General features: G+C 39.6%; 1 long non-coding RNA gene across 1 annotated transcript; it reads left to right on the forward strand.

Moving 5' to 3' along the window:
* Positions 1-388: 388 nt before the first annotated feature.
* LOC104140216 (uncharacterized) lies at positions 389-19,331 on the forward strand. Its single transcript, XR_693240.2, has 4 exons — positions 389-1,625; positions 3,597-3,647; positions 6,367-6,598; positions 17,259-19,331. It is a non-coding gene; the product is annotated as an uncharacterized lncRNA (long non-coding RNA).
* Positions 19,332-20,676: the final 1,345 nt, after the last annotated feature.

The following is a 20,676-nucleotide window of genomic DNA, read 5'->3' on the forward strand; positions in this document are numbered from 1 at the left end:
GGGTAAAATAATGTAATTCAGCAACAGAAACTACATTTCATCATGTACATTGTGCAAATGTTTGGCTCCAAATAGCATTTTCACAGATATCATCAAAGAACTGGATATTCAGTTATATACCTCAAAGATGGCCCCGGGCTACAATATCACTATCAAAAATCAGTCTCCTTTGAAGTACATGAATTTTTAGATCTTTCGCTTTGGTTAAGGCCTCAGCAAAGAGTAAAGATGTTTAAGTATAGATTCAAATATTTTTCATCAGATAGCCTATATATTTATTACTTGATATTCTTTTATCAACGGAATATATTTTAGGTAGAAGACTGTATAACGTATGGTGCAGCATCAGTAAAAAGTTAATGTTGTGGTATACTTTATTTTATCACAGATTTTTCTAGAGGTATGCAGATCACTTATGGCCAAATCCCTCTCTCTGGCATATCAACACCAAAGAAACTTCACTCACTTAATTCAGTTGCTTCATATTTACCCATGTGGGCCTGAGAAGAGAATGTGGACCTTCTGCACTTTGGATTACATCTTGCAATTGGATTTATAATACAACATTTTGCATTACATAAATATTTTCCAGGAACAAACATTTCTTTATACAGGCAAAATATTTCCCTCATTAAATTAAAAAAGGTAAGAGTGTAATCCAAAAAGTCTTAAAGTAAGAATCTGCTTCTGGGGGCTAGTTTTGCCCCAGCATAGGTGGGTTCAGGCCTTGAGGGCTGGTCTAATAAGTGGATTCCAATTAATGGTGTTTTTAACTCACTGCAAATTACTAAGTGGAAGGAAGAAATAATCTTCTTTGGGTGTATCTTCTTCAACCGTTTAATCCCGTCCCTGTCTTGCCTCATCCACACCTGGAGCTAGCGCTGTTGTGCCTGGTCTCCTCCTCTCCCTGAAGTGTTTGCAAGGGCAAATGATTTTTCACTTGCCCCAATGCCACGTTGCAGCTGTCCACCCCTTCCAAAGGTGCTTTGGGCTCAGGATACCTGCCCTCATGGCTGCTGCGGGCCACGCGCGGGGAAGCTCCTGTGGCGCCATGTGCAGCCCCCGCAGAGAAGTGTGAGCAGGGGAGGGTGGTGGCTGCATCAGGGCTGCCTCTGGGCCTGGTGCCGCGTAGATGCTGAGGCAAAGGAGCAGCCCTGCCTGCAGTAATGCCCCTGGCAGGCCTGTCTGGGCCCCTGCCTGGGGGGTTGTTTCCCAGCAGCTTCTGTGCGTTGCTGCTGCTTATGCTCAGTCTGGATGGGACCATCTGAACCACTGGTAAACGGTGTGCGGTTCAGGACCCCCAGGCTTCCTAACCCTGCTCTCTTGCTTAGGCCGCATGGAAATGCTAATTTAATATTAAAATACTTCCAGATCTCTTACTTTAGGTATAAGCAAAATATTATTTAACTGGAACAAGAGTACACAAATTTATTTGTGTAGAGCTGTGGTGCTTGTTTTGTTAGGGATCCAAAGTAATCGGATGTGAGGGAAAGTCTCCTGCAGGGCAGATAATGTTCAGTAAGGCAGTGTTTGAGCTCACTTTGTTATTGTGAAATTTACCTATGTCACGCTGGAGAGACTTGGGCAACGGAGAGATTACACGCAGTGTTTGAAGAAACGAAAAGGTAATACTTTTTGCAAATAACACCTCTCTGTGGGGGGGTTTAAGTGCATCCTACATATTGGTTAGATAATACAAACTAAAGGTAACTTTTCTTATCTTTGTGGGCGACGTAAAAGTGAGCTGAGGAGACTGTGAAAGAAAAATGTATGAAGGGAATAAACATTTTCTATGAAATTAAACCCATACAATTGAAGCTGTAGGGAAAATCACCAGTTAAAATATAATAAACAGTCTTGAAGTCTTTAAATTCCCACAGGAAGGAATTGTTCTGTTACAGGAATTCAGTATTATGAAGTGGAATTCACCCGACAGGGCAGGAAATCCCCTGCAGGACAAGCAGAAGTTTAAAACTCAAGGCTGCGTATTGAACTTCCAGTATGCGCTTTTCTGTTACAGTGTTAGAGTCGGGGAAAGAGAAGGCAACAACATCTCTCGTTACCTGCGCGTGCTATGCATCCCGCTCTTGCCCTCATTAGTGGACTTGCCACCTGCTTAACCTCGGTGGAATCGGAAGTATGTCCTTAATACTGAACAAAATGAGGAAAGAGAAAGAAAAGCCCTTACTCCGAAAATGTGGTAGGAATGACCAAGACATACAGGAAGACCACGGGAAAGGATGAGTTTCTGTGTGGAAGCCGTGATGCAAACCCAGTGTTCAGCTATGTCGGGAATGGGACCAAGCTGCACTTGTTGGCTTCCTTGCCTCTACCCCACGGGGGGTCATAAACGTTTCATGTAATGATAGCAGCTAGGACATGTATCATACATACCTGTACGCACATGCTGCACAGTTAGCACAGTAATGACATTAATATTGGTAGAAGGAGCTGTCAGAGACATAGAAATGACAGGGTAAAAGTGTCCCAGCGGAAGCAAGGGGATCTGCAACAGGAAGAAGCAAAGGCCAGAGAAAACATCTGCTACAAACAGTAATACAGGGGATGGAGAAAACAGTGTGGGAGGCAGATGCACATATGCCGTGCTGCCAAGCAGGCTGAAAAGAAGCTTACATGTTGGATTTCACCCCCACCCCTCAGACAGAAAAGACGAAACAATGCAATCTGCCACAGCTGCAGAACGTATCAGCAGAAGGAAAGCAGGCAGAGGAACGGTGCTTCAGATAGCTGACATACAAGAGCCTGAGACAGATAACTTCAGAGGAAGGAAGGGCAGAGTTGGTGAAACACAAATTAAGTCCATGTCTGTAGAAGGACTTAGGAAGGTTAAGGCAAATCAACTGAAATCGATTCAGCCATGTGGATTATCTCATTCTGGAGTAAAGCAGCCATAAAGCTTAGCTGCATTTCACACAAGGATGGGAAAATGTATCTTATGCATACCGACTTCATTGTTTCAGCTGAGCTGCCTTTTCTGAGTGTCCTGTAGTCAGACATTACAATGCGAGTCTAACTTACACTTTCAAGTCACTCCTGGAGAAGGTGTCACAGGTAGCAATGTGACAGGCATAAAGTGTATGCAAATTGCCCAATTAGATGTAACTTACTATTGAAGAAACAGTTGCAACAGCAGCAAAATGCAGTGCAAGTCATCATGCAATATAAGGATGCCAATTCAAAATCTGTCCTAAATATATATATATAAAAAATACACTTGACTTTTCTGTTTATTTATTGGAGCAGTGAAATTCTTCAGGATCTCATGAAACATGCAGCTCTGGAACATAAAGTAGCCTCTCTAATAAGGTGTGATGGATAGGAATGTAGATAGGATGTATGTCTTTATTTCCTAGCCCCAGTCTCACAGAGCAAAGAGGGATTAGTTATAAATTTTCACTCTGAACTGAGGGTCAGGTCAGTGTCAGTTTAGTGAAGACTTACACTATGCATTGTCTGCTTTTTCATCACTGTGGTTCTGAAAGGAATATCTAACCATGTGACTGTATTTGAAAATTAAAAGTCTCTAAATAATGAGTGTAAGTGCATTAGATAACAAGCCCTCTTGTCTCCCCCAGGTTTCCTTTGCATATCAGAGGGAAATGACAACACTCAGCATATTTTTAAAGGTGTGTATCATCATTCAGTTTCAGAGTGAGTATCTTTATTTCTGTCTAGCAAGTTGGAGCGAGATTTATCTCCTGTGCTCTGGCCGTCAGGGAAGTGTGTGAATGTGTTCCTGCTCTGCTCTCTGAAAAATCTCACCCACCCACTAGCGAGAGAAGGAAATTGTTCTTTCTCTGAGAAGCATTCTCTCCTAGTTCTTGTATCGTATTCACCAGGGTGGTGGCTGGCCACTTTCCAGAAGTCAATTAAGTGTTGCAACTGAAAACTGTCATGTGTGATTCTCCTTTTCTTCTTTCCTTTTTACCAATATCTCTTTAAGAAACAAGTATGAGGTGTATCTTCTGTATCGTCCCATGCTGTCAGAAAAGAGATTCATGTAGAAGATGGATGAGGTGCCCTGGTGTTCCTGCTAGCGTTCAGAAACCTCACTGATATATCTTGCTCACATATTTAGGCTTAAACTGGTTCCTAGATTTGGTATCAAGAAGGAACTTTCCTGGCAATTAGGCTGCTCAGGACAGATGTGGGGTTTTTAATGTGCCTGTCTTGCTGAACTGCAGGAGGTGAGGTCCTCTTCCTGAAATCACCCAGCAGATTCACCAGGTAGATGCCTTTCTATCATGGGAATATAGGATACCTATTCTCTGCATCTCCTTTCCTTTAGCACATATAGATTAAGCCTTTTTCACTTCTAAACTACCAATCTTAAATTTGTCACAAGGTGCGGGGAAGAAGTTAGCGGTCTGCGGATGTGGAGTATTTGTTCCGTGGATCTCTTCTAGACTAAACATCTATTATTACATGATTGCCTGAGATTTTGGGGGGAGAGGGGAGGCAGCTATTTGATGATTTGTGTGACCTCTTCTGGTCTTATTATAATTATTATTTCTGTCAGCTTTTCCATACTTTCTGGTGGTTGCTACGGAGACATCATACTCTCACTTCATTGTTAAGTGGGAGAGAGAGTGCCAAGGCAGTGTCTGTAATCTCCTTCTCTTTCTCACCTTTCTCCCTCTCTCTCACTTTTGGTTGTCACTGGGAAGCATGTCAGCTCCTTTTCTTCATCTCCGAAAGAAGCATTGATGTCCTCTTAGCACCAGTGTGTTTGTTCAGCGTTTCTCGCTGTTCCTTGGGGAGATGTGTGCTAGCACAGCCTGCATCCAGAGCGAGCGCGCGAGTCCCCGGGCTACCCTGCTGAGACTTGCAGATTACCGGAGGCGTGCGGCGCGCCTGGAAGAAGCATGGTTTGAGCACCAGGCTTCTTGTTTGGGTTTGCTCCCATGGAGTACCCCTTGCTGGCGATTCAGCGCCATGAAGCCTGTGCACGATATTCTGTTTCACATAGCAATAAGTGACTCTCAAGCAGAATAATATTAGAATTTTTATGGTTAATGCAGAATGAGAAAATCAGATACCTTTAAACATTGCAGATTAAGTGAGAGTTGTTTCCAGGGGATGTGTATGGAGTGCATTTCAATTTGTTTTTATTGTCTATTTCATAAATTATATTTCTTTACAGGGTAAATTGAGAGGATTAGGTGTGGAATCATCTGTAATTAACTGGGTGCCAGCTACTTAGGAGGGCACATACAGCTTGTGTTATTAAACAGCATCGTGTCAGATTTAATGGATGTCATTACAGAAGTACCTCAGGGATCTATCCTTGGACCATTCTTATTTATGATCTCTATAAATGAACTGACAAGTCAGTGCACTGAGTGCAATGTTCATTTTTATTTTGATGACACAGTCATGTCCTGAGCTCCTAGTTGCTAACCGAACTCAAAACTGCCCTGTACATATGTTTGAGACCTCAGCAATGGTTAATTCTCAGTGAAGTTGTTTTCAGCAATGCTAAGGCAGACACTCTGACTGGAGTAATGCCATATAGGTCAGGCCTACTGTTAGTATTAAGCAGCTCTAAAACCTTCCACACCGAAAGAACAAAAAAAGAGAATTTATTAATCCCCTATTCTATTGAAAATTGACAACTTTTGCTTTTCACATAATACTTTTTTATAGTAAACATAGAAGCATTTCTAGTTTTCTGTAGTATCTGATATATTTTATTGATTATATGAAGCTAAATATAGATGTGCAAAAGAATTCAGAAATGAAGTAATGGAAACATATTTCTATTTGCATTGTGCTGGTTTGTGAATTCCTGTTCATTTGGTGCTTTGGGGATTTTTTTGTGTGTGATTCTTCTCCTTTTTTGTTGTAAGAAAGAAGAACAATGTGCTCCCTTTTCAGACATCTTTGTAAATCTCTCCATGCTGGAAACCTTCCTTTGATAGTGCAAATTGCTTTTTATTCAATGGCAGTGATAGGGCTTGCATGGATCATCTACTAATATATCAACTCTTGGGAGAAAAAAACTGGAGGTTAGGCCCAGATTCTGCCCTTGGGTTTGGATTAAGATTACCCTTGGGGGAAGGAGGCAAGTTTCAACAAGTCTTTATTTCCGCCTGTAAATTGAACTACAAGGCACCAGAGACAAAATGAGGAAGTTGAGCTAATGCTGCTGCACTGGAAAATTGTGTTAGTGGCTCTGATAAAACTGAGGGTCTGACATGGCAAACGGAATTTAGCGTACAATGAAAATGACTGAGGAGACTGGGTCAGAAGGTGATTCATTCAATAGAAAGTAATCATCAGAGTATCATCATAAGTTGCCTGTCTGTAAGCAAATGAAAAATGACTGGTTGTTTCTTTTATCAGCTCTGCTCTGCCTGATTGTCTGTTAGTTGGTCACTGTGCTGAGCGCAGGGGCGGAGGGAAGACGGAAAGGTGGCGAGCGCCCTTGTCCCTGCGCCAGCCCTCCTCGGTGTGTGCGCCGTGTGTCGGAGCAGCTCCCGCGCCGTGGGACGCCAGGGAGACGTGGAGCACAGCAGCTGACTGGCCATGCCTCTTCCCGCGGGTTTTCTGCCTAGCTCCTCTCCTCCACGCACACGTAAGCCTGTCCCTGAGCACGTTGAAAGGGGTCTTTTTACTGGTCCCCACTTACCAGGGTTGTCTTGTTGCATCTGACTTTCACAAGTCTCAGAAACAGAGTTTTTCTGTTAGTTTTCAGTTTTGCTGCGTTTAAGTACTTCAGCTTCCAAGCAAGAAGCTAAAGTACTAAATTAACATGAAGTACCTGTCCTGCAACAAAGCAAGGGCCTTCCCTTCAAATTTCTACACAGAGAAAAATATTCTCACGATTTAGGTGCAATCTTCTCTAGCTGTCATGCTGACAAACCCGTTCTCCAGATCTTAAGACCTTAAGTTTCCAAGGTCCTAAATGATATCACTATTTAAAAGATATATTGTCCAGATTCATTTTCCTATTCCTGCTTAACCTCAGTGTAAGTCTGACTTTTTAAATCACCAGTGCGGTCAACAAGTCTAGTTCCCTGAAAGAATATGATTTACTGTTGAGTTAATGATATGTATCCATTGTATTCTTCTGTTAAGTGCAACACATCATTGCACCCTTTTGGAAAAGCCAAAAAGGTTATATAAAAAAGGATATGTTTTATTTTTTTTAAACTATCAGAGGATTACTGAGTTCCTTAGCTGGCGGTACTTGACTTTTGTCATGAGCTGGCCTTCCAGTACCTACAGTAAAGATTGAAACTGGAGTCAATTCCTTCTTTTGAGTTCCAAATGACTGCAATAGACTTTTCCTTAAGCTTAATTAGTAAATACTATAATATCCTCCAAACGTGGCTCATATGGTTAGTTAAAGCAGAACTATGGTTGTTTTAATATGGTTATTGTAGCCATACGTTTTGTTTTTATGAGTTTTTATATAGCACTATTACTTATATGCTAATCTTAAGGATATTGTTATAATTTGTTTTATGTGTTAAGTATAATGGAGGCAGTTGCTAGTATCACTATAGTTAAGGGTCTTATGAGCATCACATCTGACAAACAGTTCCTTGCTGCTAGAAGCCAAGTGAAATGGTTGTACCCAGGGATACAAATCACCTTTGAAGACAGTTTACATACATTTTCTTCAAGCAGGGAAAACTATCTAAAAGGCATTATGTCAGATTTGCAGTTCTGTACGTACATATGCCTGCGTGCTTGCAAAATTCCCAGGCTACTGGACAAAAATATGCCTATCAGGATGGTCATAGGCAGATTCTTTATGGTTGCTTTGTCTTGCCTTTTATCAAATGTGTCATTTGATTCCTTTTTGTATAAGTCCCATGGAAGGGACATGAAACTCTATGCAGGTTTTAAGGTTCCTTGTTTTCTTTCTGTGCCATGCTCCCTGCTTTATTTTATTTGTCTCATGTTCTAAAAGCAAAGTGATACATTTCCTTTGAGAGGGACACTCAGAGGCAGCAGTGACAACTTGCTTTTCTAGACACACTCCTACAGGGGCATTAATGCCAGTAAGTCCAGTGACAGGAATACATTCCTTATCCTGGACAGTAATGACATATGTGCTTTGTCAAGTGTTGTCATCAGGCTCACCAGGGACCCATATGACAATGACTTCTTAATTTTTGCCTGTGTTTTTGGAAGTGACAAAGAGGATTTCTGTTTTCCTTTGCCACTTGGAGTTCTGTGAGGCAAACTTAAAGGATATGTTGCATTTGCTAACTGGGTAGGAACTTTTTGTTGTAAGGATTGTTGTTGCTAGGTATTTATTTAAAAAAGATGACAGATCTCGAGTCCTTATGTTAAAAAAAAGGCTCATTTATTGAAGCACATTGCATCCAGGCAGCAAAATTTTGCAGATTAAAGGCCTTTTTCAAAGACCATCTTCATCAATAGACTGCAGGGCACCTCACTGCCAGTATTCTAATATTAAACTATGGAGTTTTCTCTTGCTGAGTAAATATTTAAATCTATATGTAAAGGATGCAGCTTCGACCCTAGAGAATGACAACTAAGAAAGGGGTACTCCTTTGGACAAATGATTCAAATTCCATTAGGCAAGAGGATGTTAAATCATGCTGTCCCATGCTAATGTGCTAATCTTTGAGCTAACAGGTAAAAGGCATGAGGGGAACGCTGAACAGTGCTAATTCCACCCGTGGTCATGTTTTGAAGGCTGTCTGACCTTGAAAACGTTTGCTAGAACAGGGCAGAAAGTTGAGATAGGTAGAAAATCGTCCTGACAGGTTTTAGACATGAGATAGTCAACAGGACAGATCTGGTTGCCAGGCCTGTTAGCACTCGCATGCCTATTAAGTGCTTGTGAAACTTTAATTTTGAAGACATAAGCACCAAAATAAACTAAGGGCTTCCAAGGTGAGGCACCAGCTGAGACGAGGCTCGAGGATTACAATTTCATTCTAAGAAATTGTACTCTACAGAACATGGCAGCTTTGCATTCATATCCTGCCCGAGTCCCCTAAGGACGTAGTGCACAAGGCACTGTACAGTGTGTGGTCCTAAATAGTTTCAGTGATACCGAAGCATCTGTGTGTGAATCTCTGCAAGGAAATTAGATTGAATTATAATTATGACAGTCATTTATGCCCTAAATTAGTTATCTAGCTATTTCACAGAGAGGTCAACAAGCCATTGGACTATACGGTAACTGGCAGCAAGTGCCTTACCGGAGTAAATGATAATTGCTTGCAATGCTGTGGAGCCTGCAGATAAGAGGACAGTGATGCTGCCTAGCTGGCATCGTTTTTACCTAGGAAAGGAGCCATAGAGATGGTTGTGGTAGGGGATCTCTAGTAGGAAAGTGACAGAACATAACAGACCCATTATGATACCTTTAGAGTTTGAGACAGAACACGGATTCCACTTACTTTTTAAAGACAAATAAATGGATATGGTTTTGTTAGAAATTTTGTTGATCTTCTCTGAAATACTGTCTCACTGAGCTAGCCGCAAAAGCAAGACAAGCTTTCTAAATGAGTATAGGTACCAAGGGAATAGTTTCCCTAGTGATGATCCCCATATGTATTAAGCACCCAGCTCAAATTTATTATACAAGCTAGACAAAGACTTCAAGCTGAAGTAGCTAGATTATTACTTTTGAATGGTTTGTAACATTTTTATATCTCTCTGATGAAAATACTTGACAAAATAGAGCTCTTCTTTGGAAGAACTATGCTATTGCTAAGTGGAATATCTACATGTTGTAGCTTGAGAAGGCATGAATCTAAAATACTGATACTATGTAAAACAGCCTTGTCACCCATATGACATGGATGCCACTACATGTTCTCCATCGATGACTGATGTGACAAACTCCATATGTTAAAAGGAGGCTGAGGAAAATCTTTTTTTTTTCCCCAGATGGAAAAAATATGTAACTGTGGTATACAAACACTCTTTGCAGAGTTTCTCTGTTTCCTCAGCAGTAATAACGTATCTAAAAATAAGACTTGGATTTGGAACAAGAAAAATATCATAGCCTACTGCCACCCTAGTTTTCTGCACAAAAGAAATATAGATATTTAAGGGAGTCAAGGGAAAGTAGATTTTTATTTATGGTGGCCATGCTTATCATTATTCAATACAATTATCTGGAGAGAGAATAAAGAAGAGTACTTAAGGTGTTGCTTTCCGAGTAATTAACAAGAATATTTCAAACATGTATGCAAGGAATGGCAGATCATTTGTCAGTGCTTATTTAGGGAAACGGCTCTCAGTAGTTTAGCCGCATGGGTATATGACTGCACCTTAAGGGAGCCTCATAATTAAAGAAAAGCAAAATAATTACAATTGTTAGCTATGAATATTTTATTACTACTGAAAGAAATAATACAATGGAAGATAAAACATTATGTAGTTAAGCAATCAACAGTGATTTCTTCAGTTGCAATGTCTTACACATGGTTTTGGGTTTGGGATTTTTTTAAGCTTTCAAAAGAGATTATACCTGGTGGGGGCACTGTTTCTAGACAAAGCTGTATTGCTGCCAAACTCATAGATTTCTAAAGCAGCTTATATATGGGCAAAGAAATGCCATTCAAGAGTTGATGAACAGTAGGTTATCAATTTCTACACTATCATTTTTTAAGATATCAATTTATAAATTGATAAATGGGCAGAAATATGTGATAACTAAGCCTTTAAAGCTGAAAAATATTCAACTCAGTTCAAAGAAAACGTTCAAAGAACAATTCTGAAAGAGGTGAATTGATGAACATTAAAGCATTGTGTTAAAATCGTAATATTTCTGTCTGTGCAGCAAGGTGAGCTGATCAACACTCATTTGGTTCCATTTGATTCATTGAATGCAGACATCTCACAGCTCACACAGTAGTATTATTGTGCAGCCATATTTTCAAGCAGTGTCATAAAGAGACTTTTATTTTTTTAAGTATTTAAGAGACAGCAAAGGTTTTTATCTTGGAAGAAATGTAGTTCTGGAAACATTTTTTAGCTATAAACATTCTGCATGGCATTTGCGAATGTAGAACATTTATAATGAGTTTCATTCTTTGTTGTAAGTTTAAAACTAAAACTAAAACTAAAGGTTTACAAGAAGAGAAGCACTGCTGATTTAAAATACTGGTAACACAAATTCATTGACAGTCTTTGGAACAGCTTAAATATACAAAACATTTACAGTATTTTATATACCGATGTTTTCTTCTAAAATAGAAATGATTTAAAGAATTTGTTCTCTGTAAATAAAGATCACGATCACAACAGCTGCTCCTTGTAAAAGGAGGTAATGTCTTGATCTTTCAGAAGGTATCTTTGTTGATTGTTTGCCTGCAGCGAAACTTTTTCTATTTCATAATTCTTAATATGTTTAAGGTTTGGAGTGAAAGACTACTGTCAAGTAGACTGCACAGTGTGTGAGTGTCAGTAGCACTTACGTACATTGTCCCAAAAGAAAATAGTACAGAAAGTTAGCGTATTGAGTAAGTTAGAAAGCTGTTTAATTCTAGTATTCTGACTGATTCTGTATAAGCACAGTTGGCAATAGTAAGTTTGCATTTTATGGGTATGTTTATTTAATAGTTCTGGTGCTTGTCATTTCTTAGCAAACAGTGGAAATTCTCTGGGAATTTCCAAACCTTCATTAAGTTAAATAAGTAAGCACTTAAATAACTATAAACATATAAAATCTATTATCTTCAAATGACCATGAGAATGAAAGTAATTACATGTATTACCTTAAATTAGGGATAGGTAAAATTCTAATAACCTCAGATTAGAATAGGAACTGAGAAGGTACCATTTGCATGAAGAGGCTGTGTGATTTGGTGTGAAAATGATTGTTAGATACTAACTTTGAAATACCCATGCCTTCTCCCGTTTCATATTAGAAATAGTGCTGCGCTTTTGTTCCTTTGTCACTGTGCTCATTTGCATTGGTTTCACTCTCTTTCACTCCCTTCCTGACTTATTTTACAGCTTGTGCACTTCTCACAGCTGGATAACAAGCAGGAATCCCATCACACAACATATAGCCCATGCTGATGAACACTAATTCTATGCATGGATCATGCAGTGAAGCATGCAAGAAGAAAATTTCAATAACATTCTAGTTGTTCAAGTAACCAGCACGCATAGCTGGGCCAGATTTTCAAAGGGATACAGATTCCATTTTAGCACTTTTAAAAGAGACGGATTTTTAAAGTGATCCAGTCCCAATACATTTCCCTCCAGAATTATAAATTTATGGCCACAGTTTGAACATAGTTCATCCTCTAATGTGCTTACAAAGTTCCGAGATCATATTTTAAATCTGTCTTGTCTATAAACAAAAATATATTTAAATCTGAAATTCTGAAGATAGAATTATTGGCTTGTTACAGAACATGCAACTCAAATTTCCAAGGCTTTAGTACATTAAGTACAAATGTTGTACAGCTAAAATATCTAAGCCTTGAGTTTGCCATCCAGTTTTCACCTGTAACCTTACATGTCTATTACAAATGTGCTTATTTATATGAAAAAAAAAAAACAGACCCATATCACAATGTATGAATAAATCTGGGATTTAAACTTCTCACTGGTCAATACGGAGAAAAGTAACTGTTCCCTGCCACACCTATGTAAGATGGCAAACTTGGTTGAGTACAAGGAACCCAGTACTTTTGGGAAGAAAGCAGCGGACAGAAAAGCCTTTTTCTTCCAGCCATCCAAAAACTGGTAACTGAAGCAGGGGAAGGCCGATACCACCCTGATGCTGTGGCACTGTTAGCACAGGTTTGCTTTAGAGCTTTGCTGGAGCTCTTCCCCTGGGCTTTTTGAACAGACAATTTTTCCATACAGTGTTGTTTGCTGGTGTTTGGTTTCCTTTCAATAATCCTGGATCGGCTGAGATGCAGGGAGTTGATTTCCCCGTCATTGGAGTTCTGAGACCAAAGCAACACTGTCTGAACGTCTGGTGCCATTTTCCCTTAGGAGGTGGCCCAGAAGAAGATCCTTAAGGCACACGTTCACGTCCCATCCATGGCGCGTACGCAGAGCGGGACTGTAAGGTGCAAAGATCTGGCTCACCAAGTTACATGGTTCTCTCTCCTCTCCTCTCTGCAAGGAGAATATAGCTGCTTTAGCCTGGCAATAGTTGGGTTACTGCTGCACCCAATCTGACTGTCATCTTGCATCAGGATACATGGATAAAAATCTGATTGCAGAGAGCGACTGCTGAAGAAATCTTTATAGGGTCTTGCAGTTGTTCGACACTAGCAAGTTGTAACAATGTATCAGGCTGTACACTTGGAATTGTTTTACTCAGTGTATTAATGTTCATTAGCATGGGTGTATATCCTTTTGAATGGTCTGCTGTACAAGGTGCTGTAGGAAAATACTGTTTTCCAAACGGGTGGAAAAATCTAAGACTACCATTACTTGTGTCTGTGAGGAATTTTCAGAATCCTTAGAAAGATCTAAGGAAAATCAGTGCTTACCCTGGTGCCAGATATATTATCATCAGTATGTGCTTTGAGTTTAACCATGTCTAAATACATGACTGACTTAGTCATCCATGGGTAGTTCAAAGCAGAACATATGCCATTTGATTTAACTGGTTAGTTAAGCCATTGTAGGTTGGCTTGACTCTGACACTCCGACAGAGGAGGCAGACTAATTCCTGTAGCAGGAATTACCTGCTGTAATTCCTCCTAAATACAGTTCACTGACTGCAGGAATTACAGCAGGTTATGTCAAGGCCATATTACACCTGCAATGATGGTAAAGTCTGTTGCTAATGACCTAAGGTCTAAATGAGGAGTGAAGTGCAGATCAGTTTCAATACTTTAAGAACTACGTAAAGTTTTTCCTCAAAGCTTACCTCACAAATGACCTGAAAAAGTTCAGTGAAGATGTATAAGATCATTTGTAATATTATGTATCTCGCCTTCATATAGGAAGTCCTTTAAAAGCTTGGTCTGGAAGAATTCAGCCCAATTTTTGGACTGGAGAGATTCTTATAAGCATCACTTAGAACAAAACACACTCAAACCAGATTTTGATGCTTGAAGTAACTCTAATGCTGGCAAAACACCAGGCTGAAAACCAGGCCTGTCTCATTTCCTCAAGGCTATGCATGTTCCACGTGATGCCCTGGCCTCCTTTAATGTAGTCTGGGAGAGGAGCTCTTCTACAGCAAGAGGCTGGTTCATTCCCCATGACTACTCAGGGCAGAAAATGCTCAAAACAGACACTTGCCTTGGGCAGGACACAGGCAGGCAGGGTAGGAGGATGAGAAAAAAGGGCCTATTCTGTCAAGTTGAGGAAAGGCACTGCTGCTGCTGCTGCTGTTGTGGGGAGAGCAGGTGGGGGGCAGAGGCCACTGGTATGTTTACTTCCCAGCAGCTGATCCCTAGATGCTGCTCGGCAGCAGCAGGAATGGCAGCGCTGCCTCACGGACTCCTCTTCTAGCTTTTAGGAATTATTTGATTGTGCCATGCTAATGGCCTTGGCTAAAGTGAGAGTGATTAAATCACATTGACTTTGATTTGTTGAGCTGGCATGCACTTTTTTTCTCCCAATGTGACACATTATTAAGAAAGCAAAGAACTAATGTGAAATTTACAGTCTGCTGTTGCATGAAAGTGGAATTAAAAAGAAAATAATTTAGAAATTGCACAGTACTTTAATTTAAAAAATTAGTTGTTCAGAGTCCCCTATGTTCTATTTTGAAACTCATATTCAGATTTGATCTTTCCAGAGTTTCTCAGAGTTGGGCCCCATGTTATGGGACAACTTAGTAGGGAGACCTAAGTCAGGTAAAAAAAATTAGATGGACTATGTCAAAGTTTGTACTGCTTCAGGAAGTTTAGCGTAGCACAACATATGTGAGAAAATGTCTGTTTACCTACAAACAAGTAACTACCTTACAGATTTTGAGTTCCTATCCTAAAGTCCTGTTGGAGAAGCAGACTAGCACATCTGTTTGACTATATTTGGTGGCAGCTGGGAATAACAGCATTGGGATTTTCTCTGTTAGGGCCAGTTATGAAGACTTCAAAGACAGTGAGAGAGTTATATGGAGAAAGCAAGAGAATGTTTTATGAAGAATGGGTAAAAGGGCTTAAACAGGATCTAAATATTATTATCGAGTGTAAGTTTGTAATGCCTAATGTTGAAAGACATCATTTTTCTCAAGCCATTTATTTCTGGTTTCATGGAGTGCAACAAAACTCATTAATATTACAGTGAAGAGAAGGACTGAGGCAAACAGTGAATGATTAATGAAATGCCCTAATTCGATATTGCTAGGAAAAGGAAACAGAAGACAAGAAATATCACTTAGAAGTTCAGATAAGTTTGGATGGCACTCATTCCAGCAAGCTGTTTTTAAATTTGTCTATGACTACAGGTGTGTGATGAAAACCTGCTGATTATACAACCTTTTGTGCAAAATATTTATTTTTAAGAAGCCCTAAAAAACTTGCCTCTGATGCTTACAGTATTGCATTTTTTTTTAATCTGTAAAACAATTATATAGACTTTAAAGGCAACCCACAATAAGGGAAACAGAACTTCAATCTAGAGCCTGACAGGACTTTTTCTGTCAATGTTATGATTAAGTTATGTCTGAATTATACGCATCCCTCACAGAAGCATTAAAAATATACTTATCTCCATTAAAAAGTCTCTTCATGCATTGGCCTCCTATCCTTAATGAAAAGGAAGGGGCAAGTTGATGTTGATCTGACTGCTTGGCCATGCCTAAATTCGTCTTTAGAGAGTTGTTTGTAGGGAGGTGGTATTTGTGTTAACTCATCGTGTGAATATCAACACTAGCCCAGCTGCTGCAGGGCTTGACTCAAAAAGCTCTAATGCTTAATTTTCTGAAATTTAAAGAAGGTAGCAAAAGCTAAATGTTCAGAGCTGTGAATCCATTTATGAAATGACCTTGCTTTATCCCCAGAGCCCAGAACGCATTGCATTTAATAGGCAGCACTGCTGCGAGATGTTATTGTTACCAAGACTTGTGCTTTAGGAACCTCTTACTGATTAGAGTTAAAGCAGGCCTGAAGATAAGATGGAAAGGAAAAAGGAGATATTGAACATTAAAAAATCTGGGCAGCATCAGTGCCAACTGAGGCCCTAGACTGCAGCATTACCTTCTGATAGTTAATGCTTATGCGATCTGTAATCTTTACTGGGAGCATAAATCAGAAAAGATGTCATTATAATGCAAAAAAGTGCTGTCAGTGTCTTGGCTATATCGGATAAGCCATTGATCAACCATCTTGTGACATGAGCTTCTTGTTCATTCTTTCACTAGACACTAGAGTATACCCAAATGATCTACTGGTGAAACGCTATGTTCGGGAATTTCAGTTCAATGAACAATTTGGCACAAACTCTATTCTAATAAAATACAGACTTCTTCTCTGTGCATGATAAGCTATAATCATATTACATCCTTGCACCTATCCAGTCTTCAAAAATATTTGAATACTATTTGTTAATACATGAAACTGTTTTGATCGGTTACCGACAGTTTTCTGCTCTCGGTGTTTAGTCCTTATGATGTGTCGGTTAATCATGATTGGTCAGAAAACCCCCAAATTTTATTTCTGTTCCTTGGTTGGCCAAGTGAGACTTGTGCAACTATAAATTTGCTTCATACTTCAGTACATTTGAAAAGCCTCTTTCTGATACTTTTACCTCTGCCTAGATCTTTGAAGTTTACTTTAGTAAACATTCATGCCAGCAAAACCCAAAAGAATTTTTTTTTCAGTGAGCAAGCAGACAAATGACACTAATGTGGTTTAAGTAAATTCATTTATAAATATGAGCAAATATCCATGGAAAATTTAATCCCATTACCAGCCCCCAGAGCTTGTCAGTCTTATAGGGGGTCAAGGACAGGAGGATGTAATGGTGTCAAAGAAAAGAAGATGCAGGCAGATAACTGTTGTGTGATTCAGAGATATAATTCACCTGAAATAAGAAATGGAATCTAAAATGCAGCCCCACTCTCTTAAATAGAAGGCACTCAAGCTTGTTTTTGTAGCAGGTTGCAATTTTCTTAAATAGTCTGTTCTCTGTGTTCTTTTCCAGCCAAAATATATTATATGTTTCTGTACTTTTTGAAGTGGGTAGCATAGAGTGGTTTGATTACAGCTTTTAGCAGGCACTTTTTGGCTGTCTGGATGTCCTTTGGTAATTGAAAACTTGTTTATTGGCATCATTTGTTGGACTGTATTTAATCACTGTTTCTCCTCTAGGAGCTGCTTTATCCCTTCTGAGGGCTGCCTCTTTGCATAGGCTTTGTCTGTTCCCTGGCACTGGGCAGGCTCCGTTTCGTGCAAGCGGATTTGTAATTTAGACGCAGTGAGTAGCCACCAGCTATCGTGCGCCTGGGTGCAGCGAGGACGCGCTGGAGCAGCGCTTGGTGGGACCGACCGTGCGGCTGGACGCCCTGATAAGTACCTGGTATGGAGAGCTCATCCTCGCGATGTGCTGGACGGCTGCCAGCCGCCGCTCCGGCGAAGGCCACCCTCGTTTCGCTGAGCGCAGCAGCAGGCAGTCTGGCTGCATTTTTAATTGGGAAGAGTTTGTTTAACGTTTCTCTGTTTATCAAAGTGGACCCTTGTTAACACTGATCACTTAGATTTCTGTTTAATCAAATTACATACAGTGTATACTAGGTTTTGCTCTAATTTAAATATTGCCTTTTCATCCTTGTCAGCAGAATACTTTGGCTTCATTTCCTATTAATCCTGAAAGGCAAGAAGAGGTATTTATCCTAGATTACTGTTTCTTTATGAGGCCTGACAGAGGGTGTTGCTTGCTGACAGGATGAGAAGGATGCTGCCAAAAATGACCAAAGAGCTTCTTCACTCATGTGAGGAAGGTTCAGAAATTGAGTTTGCCCCAGTATAATCATGCTAAATTTTTTTCCGACCCCTTAGGAAAAGCCACAGGCAAGATTGTCCTAATGGGAGAGCTGTAGGCAGGAGGATGAGTCACCAAGTTCAGAGGCCCAGGTGGTCACTGAAGCTGAATTTTTCAGCTCATCACCTGGAAGAGCGGGGCTATGGATTGGCACTGGCTTGCTGCTTGTCCTATGTCTCTGGCAAGGGCAAAAGAAGGGGCACTGAATTATTTTATTTGCTTTATAGGTTTGTTTGATTGGTGCTTCATGCAGAGAAGTGTATTCTTGCATTGACACCCATATGTAAAGAGGTATCTTCTAACATAGATGTGGCGAGGATGTATATTTTTTTTCTTTATGTCAGTCAAGGTCGCAGGTCTGCAGTAAAGTGGGTGGGGAGTGACTAGCAGTCAGGTGTACCTGAAACAGAAAAATGGGAAACGAGTGAATGCGATGGATACAGTTTATTGTCCTGTGAATAGAATAGAGGCTGTACGTGCCACTGCTCCTGTGTTGTTTGCAGATTGCCAAAAATTAATTGTTGGAAATGCTCAGGAGTGAATTTTAAATGTACTTGTTTATTTGCACTAGAAATGAGATACATGGAGACATGCCCATACATATACATACATGCCTATTTATAGATGTGTGACACAGGATAAACATCGCTTTTCCTGTTCGATGACAGGTTCTTCAGAGCTCTGGCACAGACCCAGGTAAGCAAGCCAGACGGGAGGATAACTGCCTTCCTCTGCATTTATACCAAGCCCACCTACTCTATTAGTTTGTGTTGGTGACAGAAAATTAGAATACATGCAGAGTGAACGGTTATTTATTTATTTTAACAAATTAGATCATTCTAAATGCAGCAGGAGCACTGGGCTCTTAGTGCCTCCTCCCCCCCATCCCAAATCATGTTTTTCTGGGGATTATGATCTAGGAAGGGCCTGTCTATACTGTTCAAATTGTTACTCTATGCATGTACTTTTTACCAATTTGTTCTAAGATTACTTTTTAAAATTTTTACTCGGCCAGTAAATTTTAGGTTAGTATGTCTCATTTTTGTGGGATACTGTGGACAGAATTTGCCTCTTCCTCTACTGCAAGGTTTAGGATGATCAGAATCTCCCTGATCCTGTTTACCAGCTCGATCTCCCTCAGGTTTATCTCTCCCTGAGAGACTTAAAGTAATGGTTCTTAAAACTCCTTTTAAAGTTATAAAAATTAGACTCATACTGTTTAAGAAGAGACATGGCATGGCTTACCTCTTGGTCATTCAGGCTTTTTCCTGCCGAGTGTTAAGTTTTTTTAATAAAAATAATGAAAATAGAGAATTCATTGAGAAAATGTGAATATATTTGTGAAAACATGGTTTTCTGGAAGAGTCTATAGAAGCAGAAAAAGAAATTAAATTTGTTGAGCGTATCGCTGACTAGAGTTGATTTTTTTTGCTCTGTTCTGATATTTAATGATTTTGTTAAAGCTTCATGCATTGCTAGCAATCGTATTCTTAATTTCTGCTGTTATGCAACATTTGGTTTTATCAGCAAGTTGCTAGTTTTCCTTTGCATAATACCTAAACTAAAGTTTCTCAGTTTGGAATACACATTACCTCCTGTTTATTAGAAAAATATATTTGCAGAGGTTATGAATGCTGTTTAAAAAAAGGAAAGTGGAAAGAGATCAAACTACTGAATGACCCAAATACAAAGTTGTGAAGCTGGTAGATTTTATGGTATCTAGTACCTGTTGTAAAGCAGGTAGAATAGTTTAAAGTACCCAGAGCATCATGAGGATGGATGAGAAGTATATTGAGCAGAAAGATTTTAGTTCTTCATCTTACTTTTTTCCCCCCTTTTCCTTTAAGGTATAGCTGCTATTTGTTTCTCCTCTTTTGCATAATACAGTTAAATTCTAATATCAGTTTCACTGAAATCAGTGGGAATGGTGACAACCCCTGTCAACCTTGCAAGGGGCACTTCATAGGCAGATCCATATATTTGTGTGTATATATTTATAAAATCTGTAGCACATATATGAATACAATATACTCTTGAGAGCTTATGGTGTTTCTCCTTCCTGCTTTGTTTCTTTTTTTCTCTTGGAAAAGATAACGGTGGCTACTTTTGACAGTGGTCTGCAATATTTTAGATGAAATCTTGGATACCTTGGAGATAGAACTCCCTTAGGTACCTTATGAGATATCCAGCAGTGTCTCTCTCTTATGTCCCTAGACTGTATCTGAAAAGCTGCTTTGCCAGATGGCACCGTAGATCTGTAACATTTAAACATATTTTTGGCAGCCCTGCGCATGCATAATATCCTGGGTGAAATATTTTTGCTTGCCAGGGTAAAAAAGTGTGTAAACTTCAAAATTACATTGAATGACACCCGAATATCTATCTATATTGTCTCGGCCAATACAGAGAGCTTGGCTTAACCACTAATAAGCAGATTAAACAAAAGTATCATTCTTCACTACAGTTGTTGTCTGACTCTTACCAAAAATGTGACAAAATAGCTACTTTTGAAAGTTCTGCTAATGTCCTGGATTTTCTGATCCAGGACTGCAGTGCAGAACTTATCTATAATGTGTCGTTACTTATTTATACTTATATCAGTATACTAGAGAATTTTCAGGCTACTGTAGGTTAGGTTATGATCCTAACTTTCTGTTGATCGTTTATCTGTTTTCCCCATGGCTGTAGCATAGGCTACTCCTCCCTGTTATAGGTGATAATTTAAGACTCATGTAAATAATCTGATCT

This window comes from Struthio camelus, chromosome 8 (genome assembly GCF_040807025.1).
Source record: "Struthio camelus isolate bStrCam1 chromosome 8, bStrCam1.hap1, whole genome shotgun sequence".
In the NCBI taxonomy this organism is placed as follows: domain Eukaryota; kingdom Metazoa; phylum Chordata; class Aves; order Struthioniformes; family Struthionidae; genus Struthio; species Struthio camelus.